The following is a 10,444-nucleotide window of genomic DNA, read 5'->3' as shown; positions in this document are numbered from 1 at the left end:
GTGTGTGTGTGTGTATGTGTGCCTGTGCGTGTGTGTCAGCTGCTTCCAAATGGGAGACAATGCTCCAATGTTGTCATTGTGGAATTTTGTTTGGGGTCTGGACAGAGACAGAAAATGCAGTTTTGGGTTTGGAGCATGTTATGTGTGTGCTCTTGGGGGAACTTGTGCTTGGAGCAGAGAGCTGCATTTGGGAATACTGTGTAAATCCATTCTTCTTCTTAGTAGCTGTCTATCATCAGTGTTAGTGGTGAGGACTGAGGCTCTTTGATTACTGGCCCAGAGTAGAGAGGCAGTCACACCCTTTATTATCTTCAATAATGTTTTCCTGAAAGTGCTAACCAGGATCAGAAATAATTCCTACATGGTACCTGACAATATACCTTGTTACTTAATAGTATTAAACCTGCCCTTGCAGATCCACCCATTAAATAGTTTTAGCTATATTTAGTTACTGGTTTCATCTCTGATGTGTGGTGTGTTGGATTGGTGATACTCTTCATTAAGAATGTCCTTACAGCAGATCCAGGAAATTAAAGACGTTTTAGTCATAAAAGCTTCATCTACAAAGCCATGGAATGTATTATAACTAAACTCATGATCTGTGATATCAAGAACCTTGTTAGATTTGGTCCTAGCAGCTATATCATGTTTACTGAATCTGATAAACATTTTTCAAAAAGATTTTAGAAGCTGTAAATAGTGGCCATAAAGTACGCACAATATACCTTGACCTGATATAGGCCATCAGCACCATCCCTCATGCTGGTATCATAAATTAGCTAAATGCTTTAAAATGACCAAATATTTTTAAGATATTTAAAAAACTGAAAGACAGAACCCACAAAGATGAGTTTTTGCTGCCCCATCAGAAAGTGATGTCCCTCAAGGCTCTATCTTGAGACTTCTCCTTTTAGCCTTTAATTCTCAGTTCTCCAATCAGAGAGCCAAGAACTCCAGATAACAAATTTTGCTGTTCGTAGTAAATTGTCGGTTTTCATTAACTCACCCTCTGATGTCCAGAACCTCTAGAAAGAACTCTCCCTAGTAAATGCTTGGTGTTCTAAAAATGGGCTTAAATTAAATGCTAAAAAGTCGCATCATCACTTTTGATAGACAACTTTCCCTACTACTGTATAGACAACATATATCTACAAAACAAAAATGTAGTCATGGACCTAGAAAGCTAGGTTAATAATTCCATATTTTGAGAACTATGAGACAGTAGTTGTCAGGAAATCCTTTTTATTTAGCATAACTAATTGCCAACTGAATACCTTTCAAGGTCTTAAAATGTAATCACTCCCTTATACCTCACCAACCAAACCAATTATCAAGTACAATGTCTCCTTCAGGATGTATCTTGGTAAACAAAGTAAACAATTAAAAAGACCCCAAAGTCCCATAGCTGTCAAGAGAGGCTGGAAGCTCTAACCCTTTATTCAGTGCCTTATAGACTTTTGGAAAGGGATCTCTGATTCTCTCTTGCTGTTACTGTGCCATGAGACACCCGGTTGTCCTGGACCTTGTATATCTCCTTATGTTCAGAGGCACCACCAACACTAGAACCCGGGACATAAATCTTCACTAACAAATAAATCAAAGTGGAAGGACAGGATTATAACATATCACCTACTTAACATCTTTAATAAATCTCCCCTGCATGTTATGCACTACAACTCACTAGCTTTCTTTAAAAATATATTGATGACTGGAAGACTTTTCAGAAATTTACTTCATGATTTACTGGTATGGATCTCCTGGAAAAAGCATGTTCAGCCTATGAGAAGGAGGGAGGATGCCACCAAGGCTTAAATGGACATAAGGTTGGGAGGGTGGCCTAATGGTTAAGGTGTTTGCCTTACAAACACAAGGTACAGGGTTTGAATCTCACAGGGGATAATTTGCTAGGCTTAAAATGGCTCACAAGGGCAGTCAGCCTAGTACTAATCTATGAACCTAATCTATCTATGAACTTTGGAATATCTATGAATCAGTGTAATCTACAAATATTAGCATGACTATATTTGTGATGCAGAAGGGGATAGTTTGTAGTGGAAATAGCAAAGAGGTGAAACAGGTGCTTTCTAAACTTATAGGTTCCAAAGATTGGACCCTCTGAACAATAGAACTAAGTGTCTGAAGGGTTAAATGCAGACTAAGTCTGAGTTTACACATTACAGTACCTAAAAGTATCCCCATGCTCCAAGGTACTGTGACCTCAAAGTTAGCATTTATACATAGGTCAGACTTTTGGAAAGGGATCTCTGATTCTCTCTTGCTGTTACTGTGCCATGAGACACCCAGTTGTCCTGGACCTTGTATATCTCCTTATGTTCAGAGGCACCACCAACACTAGAACCCGGGACATAAATCTTCACTAACAAATAAATCAAAGTGGAAGGACAGGATTATAACATATCACCTACTTAACATCTTTAATAAATCTCCCCTGCATGTTATGCACTACAACTCACTAGCTTTCTTTAAAAATATATTGATGACTGGAAGACTTTTCAGAAATTTACTTCATGATTTACTGGTATGGATCTCCTGGAAAAAGCATGTTCAGCCTATGAGAAGGAGGGAGGATGCCACCAAGGCTTAAATGGACATAAGGTTGGGAGGGTGGCCTAATGGTTAAGGTGTTTGCCTTACAAACACAAGGTACAGGGTTTGAATCTCACAGGGGATAATTTGCTAGGCTTAAAATGGCTCACAAGGGCAGTCAGCCTAGCACTAATCTATGAACCTAATCTATCTATGAACTTTGGAATATCTATGAATCAGTGTAATCTACAAATATTAGCATGACTATATTTGTGATGCAGAAGGGGATAGTTTGTAGTGGAAATAGCAAAGAGGTGAAACAGGTGCTTTCTAAACTTATAGGTTCCAAAGATGGGACCCTCTGAACAATAGAACTAAGTGTCTGAAGGGTTAAATGCAGACTAAGTCTGAGTTTACACATTACAGTACCTAAAAGTATCCCCATGCTCCAAGGTACTGTGACCTCAAAGTTAGCATTTATACATAGGCCAGGTGAGGTGGTGCAATTCTCCATGTTGGTGGAAGCAGGTGTAAGCAATATAGCAATAACCAATGATGTGGGTGTGGTATATTGAATATTTACCTACAGCTGGTGTGCTTTAAGCATGAGAGTGAAGTCCAAGTGAGTGAACAAAGCCAATCATGAGTAAATATTCAATATACCAGACCACTGTGTAGGTTATTGATATTATACAATGACATTATTTAAGAAAAAAATTACTTACTTTTCTTAAATAATGTCTTTTCATAATAGCACCATGGTGTTCTTCTGTGTTGTTTCTTGATTTGGCTCTTCTGATGATGTACTGTGCATGTGTATGGGACTTGCATTCCCTGGCTTATGCAGTACATCACTGGTTTAGCAAGCAAGCAACAGAGAAATGACAATCTCCATTGCAGTTTTTTTTAAAGAAAATAAAGTTTAACATCCAGACAGTTTAGAGGTATGAGAGAGGTGGTAAAATACAAGGAAAATCAAGTATCTGATTTTCCTTGATTTTTTTCGGTCTCGTTCATACCTCTTGATCTTTTATTTAAAAAAAAAACTGTGAATATCACAAAAGAAAACCAGGATGGCTTTATGGAAATATGCAAAATGTGATAAAATAAAGGCTTGAATAGAGTGATGTTAGTCATGTATGTGTAATACTGACTGTAGACGTGCAAGTGCCCTTACTTTTGTTTGACTTAAGGAAAGCATTGTTCTATAGAATGACAAGACGGTAGTTTTATGTATTGGTTGTCTTGCTTAGAATAGGTGTCTGTAAGGTAATGTTTGGGTTTACAACTTGGGGGAAGGGAGATAATGATAGGTTTTACATTATCTGCAACTTTATTTGTAGACAATCCCCCCGGATTTACTAATCTTACGTGTAAGACTAGATTAGTCTTACATGGAAGCGCCAGTCTAAGAGTATGACGGCAGCGCGCCAAGCATGATCATCAGGCAGGTTAGTAATTATTCTGCATATACTGTTATATAAAATAAATGAGAGAGCCTTCAAAAAGCAATCCTGGAGTGCGTCTGTGTCATTTTCTTTGATATGTTGTTGCACTGTTGCATTCTACAAATAGTAATGCTGTATTAAGCAGTGTCAACCCACACTTGGGTAGGCCCATATAACATGGATGAAGGGAGTGCCAGTAGCTTTTATGCATATTTACAGCCCTCAACTGTTGGTTCATGCCCAGCATGTACAGGTTAATCTGGCACATGAGTAGCTTGGTATTGTGTTCCCCAGAAATGTCAGTGTGCTGCCAGAAATGTAGGGAGTTGTTAACATATAACTGATACTTTCACCTGAACATATCTAGATAATTTTATGAAAGTAGAGCTGTCAGTGTACCATCTTAGCAGTAGTGTGTGTGAGCAACTCTCAAAATATGTTGCAGTAACATCTGCATCTTGGACAGTTCGTATGTAAGATACTGCTCATGTATATAATGATCTAGCAAAATCCAGTTGCACAATATAAGGACATTGGGTAGTGTACTAATACATGTAAGGGACATATAACTGCAGTTAATAGGAATGTAGTGAAAACTAGAAGGATATATAAGTTGTTAACTGAGCTATCTTTTTCAACCCTACTGTATGTGCATAAAAAATGCAATTCCACACCTCAATCGGTATGTCTAATCTCAAAACATTTGTTGGGACATATGTCCTATTGGTTTATAAATATTTGCATTTATTTCTATGCATGTGCCCTGTTTAAATACCACAGTATTGGTGGTCTACTGCCATCAATTAAATCTGCATGCTGTTGTAATATCCACTATTGTTCTATATATGCATGTGTTATGCTTGCTTTTCAACTGTTGAAAATCTGGTGTGTTGGGTTAATGGGAATACTTCTGCATGTTTTTATAACTAATTGGGAATGCTGTTGATTGTTACTAACCCATATCTTTATTAAACTCTCCAAAATATAGTTTGTATGGGAAGGCCAGTCCCAGCGGACCCACCAGTCCCACCTCAGCTGGCCATGGCACCTGGTACCAGCAGATCTGTTGCCCAGCCTGGGACCTCCTCCTCCATTGGCCCTGTGCCACCTTGGGGTGGAAGCAATGCAGGGGATGGGGCTTGGCCCCTTGTGCAAGCATGGGCAGAGGAGGGGCACCTATCACCCTTCGAACGGTCCGGGCTGTGGTTCGTAGAGAGATTAAACGTTCTGTTGCAGAACCTCTACGCCAGCTTGAGGCCTGACTGGCACAACTCCCAGGTCAGCCTGCCCCCCCTACACAGCCCCAAGCACAGCCACCCTCTGGGCCATGAATGTGCAGTGGTGACTGCCCAGGGGTGGGGACCTCAGTCCCACTGTTTCCATCTGGGGGCTCGTGCTTGAAATTTCCAAACATCTCTCCCCGTCAAAGGTGTTCACCCACCACATGTGTCATATACTGCCCCTGTATGTGTCTTGCTTGTCTTGTCTGTTTACCTCTCCAACCTACCTCCCTAAATATACCTACTTCCCCTACCCCACATTCCACTCTTACCTGAAAACAAAAGGACAATCTGCTCCCAAAAAAAAAAAAAAACATTATGCCCCATACATAGCTGCCCATTTTGCACACATGTTCACTGGACACATGAAATGTTACGTAATTGGCATTATAACATACTTTGTTGTCCTCACCCCTCTCTTAGGGGTTGAAGGTTTCATATCTACCTCCAAATTTATTTCATATGCACAGCTGTTGCTGTTGAATAAATGGGCAGCTATGGACCTTCCCTACTCCTGTCCTGCACATCCCGAGCTATATTCCATACTGTCTTTAACTCTTTGTGCCACTTTTTCACCACTTTACTATCTCCCCATTTTTCTTTTCTTTCAAAGAAATGAGTGCAGGGGTTAGCGAGAGTAACCATTATTAAGCAGTAGTTAGCAGGTTTGCGCAGGTTTGTGCTTGTTTGCCCTTGGCTAAGCAATGCACAGCAATGCGCAAACCTGCGCAAACTCGATTACAACTGCTTGAAAGTGCCTTAGTCACTCTGTATGTGAGGGCCCTTGTTCTACTCTGGAGCAAAATAAAACACACCTGTAAGTCTTGAACCCTAGATCTTGCACACACTACACAGCATAAAGTATCACTAAGCCACAGTAAATATACATCAAGTCGGTGCTTAAATAATTATATCATGCATCAGAATGAGTGAATGTAAAGGAAAAATAGGAATACCATACCACACAACTTGTGCTGTGGATGTTGACCAACAGTTGTTGTGGGATTACATTACATGACTGTGATAAGAGAAGCAGCCATTCCAGCAGGAAATAATGTTACACCATCACTTTACAACCCCACACAGTATCACAGCAGGACAAACACTGGCATATCTGTTTAGGGCAGAGGCCATACCACCGAACTGTCCCTAATTTTCAGGGATGTCCCTGATTTTTACACAAATTTTAGCTCTGTCACTCTGAATCTCTCCAAAATCTACTGACTATGGCCAGAAAGGTGGTGAATTACACTTAATGAATAATGACAATAATTAAGTTAGACACTTATTTTACTTCAGAAAAGGTGTATTAATTCATATGCTCTGATTCTCTCAGTGTCTCAACTTAATGGCACTAATATTTTATAGGTGTCCCTGATTGCCCCTGACTTTTTCTTGACTTTTCCCTGAGTCTGTTCAAATATGTACCTGAGTGGTTGAGAGGTCTGGCAGAGGCAGAAACAGAGAGGCATATCAGCCTTTCTGCTGTTACACACTGTGCAAATAGCTTTGGAAGGAGTTTCGGAAGCATACCCTTATATGGGAATACAACACTGAAATACAAATGGATGTAGCCATGTACTGGTAGCAACCAACTGTAAGAATGCCATTGCTCTATTGCTGAAAAGACCTGTGTCCTGCGCAGACAAAAAATAACAGGCTATTCTCTGGCTATCATGTGGATAGGTCCACAGTTGGGAGTTACGCAGACAGACTACTTGCCTTGATAAACTAACATGTACACAGCAACCCTGTAAGTCCAGCAATATAAAGTCCACACAATACTGCTTGCACTCTCTGTACTTCTGCAACCCTATTCAACTGTAGAATATACCTGTGTGTGCAGAGTCTACCAAGGATGTAGGTAAGCATACTCACTGTACTGAAATGGTCCAGTTTTTCTGAGCAGCTTGTGCTAATGTCAACACTAAAAAAGCACAAACTGTTTAGAACTGAGTAAATGAATATTCACAGTATAGCAGTTCACAAACAATTCTTGTGCCAAAGGAATACATCTCAATAGCTAGCTTTCTATGGCAGTTAATTGTATTAGTTGAAAAGAAAGTACATCTTTCCTTGTATCTTGGGGTAGCATTTTGAGGGGTGAGTACATTTCTACACTAACAAGTGGGTACTGGAAGCAGCAGCATTAGATCTGAGTACAAAATGTAAATCTCTGGCTACACCCCTGGCTTCTGATATAAACACTTTACCAACCTTCTGTCTTAAACAATGATGTCCACAGCAAACAAGGATAATCTCCATCTTGGAAAGCTGAAATGGCCACGCCTACATGAGTCAGCAATTTATAGTACTGGGTTGCTATGACAGTGATTACTGCAATTACTACATAGCAGGCTGCATGCAATTAGCAAATGGTGGCCACTAATTGGTGCAGAGGCCATCACATGCTCATTTGCAAATTCCTACAAAAGCAGGCTGCAATCTCTGCCAACAAACTCGATCACTCTATTGCACAGACTGACAGAGAGAGAGAGAGAGAGAGAGAGAGAGAGAGAGAGACAGAGAAAAGGAAAAATAAATATTACCAAATCATACAAAGGAAAGGTATGTGACACATATGTATTTACTGGCATGGAGTAGATGTTATTGAAGAATAGTCTACTTAATATGAACCATTCATATGTGGCAGCAGTACTTCTTTATGCACAGATGTTCTGCTTAACTACTGCTATGGACAATACTGTGTGTACCTGTGGGCAGTGGGACATACCTGTGAAATGTGTAGCTCATCATTAAATGTCAAAGATCTGGTCCATATTATCTGTGTTCTGTACAGTAGTGGGGCCAATGGCTGTTGGGGGGATTAGCGCTAACATTATATAAACATGGGTGTGACAGAACAACACATGCATGATAGTCATATTAAAGTGTAGCTTAGCATTGGCAACTGCTGTAGCAGTCTAGTATGCTTATCTAGCATCTGTTGCCATATATACCCCTCTAATGTAAGTGTGTGTTCATATGTGACAACTGTTTGTGTTGCAGCAAGGCCCAACAGTTCAGCTGTGAGGTCCAGGGACTTACAACAGTGTGGACCTTGTGTGTGTATGCCACACACATACAGAGAAATATATATGTGTCATATATATTCACATCTGTATATGTGCATAGAGCAGGGGACATATTGCAACTATTTGTGAAGAGGGGAGATATATATGTTGGTGAAGGTTAGTATACACATATTTGTATGTTGGTTTTAGTGTATGACGAACAAGACAGTATACAGTGCTGGTATATGACATGTGGTGGTTAAACACTGTGGGTGGTTTGTTCAGTTTGCAATGTTGAAGCCACTAAGGCCTGCTAAAGCTACCTGGGCTGTGAACACTTTCAATGCATTTATCCCAAGACTGTGCAATTTTATTACATTACTGTACACCTTACATCCTTTGTATAATTGTTATTCTCGCTATGAAAGGTGAAATGTATATGTGCCTACATATATATGTATATGTAGACAAATGGATGTGTATATGTGTATATATATATATATATATATATATATATATATATATATATATATATATATATATATACTCATACACACCTAAATCTACTTGTTGCAATAGATTCTTTGTACTGTTGACTGTGATGGTCAATATGTTTGTGAATACGTCAAAGATATGTATCTGTGGGCTAGCTTAGTGGGAAACTGTTTATATCATGGTATTATGGGTCCTTGCTTTGATCCTAGCAAAAGCTGTGTATTCTGTTGCTAGGCAGAACAAGTGCTACTGCATACAGTGTGATTAGGTCCCATTGTTTTAACTAGGGTGTGTCACTGGAGGCTAAAGCACTACATCTATGATTATTGATTGGTACCGATGTTGAATGCAAATCCTGTGTGTACTGTAGTACTACTTGAAGCTCTGGGCCTGTACAGCAAAGTATGGTGTATGTCCACGTTGCTTGCATCCACTGTTTTGTGTGGTCCCTGTATTCATCACAGATTACATTTCTCAAGAATAAGGTTGTGTAAGTACTGACAGACAGTACTGTATAGTGCACACTGAAAGCTTATCTGGGTTCTCTTACCTTTGTGTCCTGTAATTATGCCTGATGTGTGTGTGGGTATGTCTGTAACATGTCCTTTGACATATGTGTGGTAAAACATATAACTGCATATCTAGCAACAGTCATAGTGTACTACAGCAATATGTGACCTATATTCTCAATTGTGCACATATTTTGGCCACGGGTTTGGCATAACAAGTTGTGTGGTATAATAGTAATACATTTGCTGGACCTTACACTGATTGTGATGGATGATATATTTCACATCAGCTTGATGTATATCTGCTGTGGCTAGGTGGTGCATCATGTTGCATACAATGTTCCAGGAACTCTTGTATAGTCTTATATAGTGATTTTATTTTGTTGCTGTGCAGAACATGGTTCATTAGATAGAGAGCGAGCAAGGCACTTTCAAGCAGTTTTGGGGTGAGCAGTGATAAGTGGCAGTTACAGTATTTCACTATTGGTTAGCTGATAGGTTGATATATATGGCAGTTCAGTGATATCTGTACTGTATAATGTTAAATGTGCCATATGACTTGCTCAGACATATTTTTGTATTTATGTCTTCCAGGGATCATGGCCCATCACAGGAACCCCAGTTACAGTAGCGCTGAAGATGATATCATTACTAGCAGTATGATTCAGCACTACCATCTCATGTTCTCACGAACCAGCCAGGACCAGCAGGAGCGTACTGCAATGTGGCAAGATGTTGTCTGCAGGGTCAATGAGGTAGGCCTGCATAACCGGACGTATGAGCAGGTACACCACCACTACAGTGATCTTCTCAGACATGTCCGTCAGAGTGCCACTGATGTGTGTAGACAACAACTTGCAACAGGAGGTGGTGTTAATATCCCCCCCCCTCACCAGAGTGGAGGAGCTGCTCCTGAGCCTGGTGGCACCTGCCCAACATCAACAGCAGCAGGCATACACCATGATGGAGGTTGGAGCCACCCAACAAGCACGCATGAAGCATGCAGGTAACATAGCATATCTGTAGACTACTGTTATCTGTATTGGTAGATCATGCATATGTGAGATGTGGAGTGTGTCATTCAAAGATGTGGAGCCTGTTGTTGTGCAATACTGATCATTTGGAACATAATCTGTAGCCCTGTGAATGGA

Source organism: Protopterus annectens, chromosome 9.part0, assembly GCF_019279795.1.
Source record: "Protopterus annectens isolate FY-2018-M chromosome 9.part0, PAN1.0, whole genome shotgun sequence".
In the NCBI taxonomy this organism is placed as follows: Eukaryota; Metazoa; Chordata; order Ceratodontiformes; family Protopteridae; genus Protopterus; species Protopterus annectens.
This window is presented reverse-complemented; position numbering follows the sequence as displayed.